The sequence below is a fragment of the Panulirus ornatus genome, chromosome 63, assembly GCF_036320965.1.
Source record: "Panulirus ornatus isolate Po-2019 chromosome 63, ASM3632096v1, whole genome shotgun sequence".
Lineage (NCBI taxonomy): Eukaryota > Metazoa > Arthropoda > Malacostraca > Decapoda > Palinuridae > Panulirus > Panulirus ornatus.
Genome location: NC_092286.1, coordinates 8,509,544 through 8,512,052, shown reverse-complemented (window position 1 = coordinate 8,512,052; position 2,509 = coordinate 8,509,544).

The window sequence follows — 2,509 nt, the reverse complement described above, 5'->3', positions numbered from 1 at the left end:
TGTGGTCTTATGTGGTCTGGTGTGGTCTTATGTGGTCTCGTATAGTCTAGTGTGGTCTTATGTGGTTATTGGTGAGGTCTGTTGAGGTCTGGTGTGGTCTGGTGTGGTCTTATGTGGTCTAGTGAGGTCTAGTGTGGTCTTATGTGGTCTGATGTGGTCTAGTGTGATCTCGTATAGTGTAGTGTGGTCTTATGTGGTCTGGTAAGCACTGGTATGGTCTGGTGTGGTCCGATATGGTCTGAGGAGGGACCAGGACCCCATATAAATGCTAGGATCGAGTGGCGGAGCTTGTGGTGTCGTTGGATATTCAGTCGCCGGAGAGAGAGAGAGAGAGAGAGAGAGAGAGAGAGAGAGAGAGAGAGAGAGAGAGAGAGAGAGAGAGAGAGAGAGAGAGAGAGAGAGAGAGAGAGAGAGAGAGGAACAATATAGAGCATTCTGGCCCCATCGAACCCCCGCCCTACTACCACACACACACACACACACACACACACACACACACACACTACATCACCCGGATAAACACAGATATCCGGGCAGTCTACCACGGAAAAAAAAAATCCATTGTTTTCCCAGATTACAATACTCACTTCTGTGGGTTAAAAAGAACTATGTTCCCCCTTTTTTAAAGTACGAAGTTTCAAGTTAACGGCATTCACCGTGGTTGAATTTGTGTCACGCAGGACTAGTAGTATTGAGAGAAATAGCCAGGCTATCCCTCTGTGTACTGGCCACAGTTTCCGTTCACATTTCTGTGTCACATTTGGTCCAGTGTTGAGGGTGGGGCGTCTCTGTGTAAGGGTCTATGACTCATGTATGGTTGAAATTCCAATTGCATTTGAGATATCTCGTATCTATGTAAAGTTCAGGCACTCGATATGTAGAAAAAAAGAAAGTATGTCTGACTGGCTGTGCCGTATGGCTGGCTGGAATGCTGGCTGATGGCTGATTGGCTGATGGTAGTAGACTAATAGCTGGATGGCTGATGGCTGACGGATGAATCAGCTGGCTGATGGTTAGGTGGCCAATGGTTTTCTGATGGCTGACTGGTTGATGGCTGATGGCTGTCTGGTTGATGGCTGGATGGGTGATGGCTTTCTGATAATTGGCTGGTTGATGGCCGATGGCTGGCTGGTGGCTGGCTTGCTAATGGCTGATGGTTGGCTGGCTGATGGCTTTCCGATGGTTGGCTGGCTGGCTGATAGCTGGTTGGCGGTTGGCTGCCTGGTGGCTGGTTGGTTGGTTGGCTGTGCCCTTGGCTAGTGCAGGAAGGGCCTGATGCCCGGCGGGCAATTAACCTAAATTAGTCTGGCAAGTAATGTCTTTAATGAACTAATTAATCAGTGTTGATCAAGAGGGAGTGGAGGGAGAGGGGGAAGGGAGGGGGTGGTAGGAAGGGAGGGGACGGGGGGGGGGGACGCGGGACGGGGGGGGAGGGACGACAGGGTCCCTAAAGACACGCTGTTTACGCCGGGATGGCGAGCCCCATGGGGCCTCAGCGATGAGAGATAGGGAAAAAAAAAGAAAATGGGCTGAGGGGGTCCCTGTGTAGGCAGAGAAAACGGGTTTGGGGGACCCTGTGTAGGCAGAGAAAACGGGTTTGGGGGTCCCTGTGTAGGCAGAGAAAACGGGCTGTGGCCCTCCTTTCTAAGATTCAGCTGTGACTTGCATGATAGTAATGGAAAGATAAGTCGATAAGAACATAGAAAAGATAAAGATACAAGAATTATATGACAGGTTGGAAATATCATTAGAAAAAAAGATGTATTTTACTTCACAAATGCTATAGAAAGTCTTGAATGTCACCCTATGTGTGTTGTGCTGAGCGAGAGAATGCCTTCTCCCTCCCTCTCCAGGAATGATATGCATATATGGTCTCTATGTATACGTATATGGTCTCTATGTATAGGTATATGTATATAATGTGTGGGAGGAAACCATCATCAAATACCTGGGAGCAGGACAGTAGCCCCTGATCACCAATTGACCCATTAATTCATTCCCTGATTGTCATTTGTCATCCTTGTGTCACACTTACTCTTCTCTCTTCTTCCCTTCTCCCATCTTCTCTCCCACGACCAGACACCCACCCTCACCAGTCCATCCTCCGTCCCGTCGTTTCAAGCATTTGATCACACACTAAGCGTTTCCTCAACACAAGTCTCAAACGCCAAATCTCCATCTTATCCCACCCAGCTTCACCGCTACCAACAACCAAACACCCATTTATACACCCCGTGAAACACCCTATGTATGTATATCTCCTCCTCCTCCACACACACACACACACACACACACACACACACCCCTGATCCTCCTCCTCCTCCTCCTGTCTCACCCTATATCCCCACCCGACGTCCTATATCCCCATCCGACGTCCTATACTCCCTAGACGTCCTATACTCGCTATCTAGCTACTCCAGGAAGGTGCCTCTCTCTCTCTCCTTCCCCATAAATAATCCATGCACGGGCATCCAGCCTCCATCACCCAGCCACACACACGTTCCAGTCC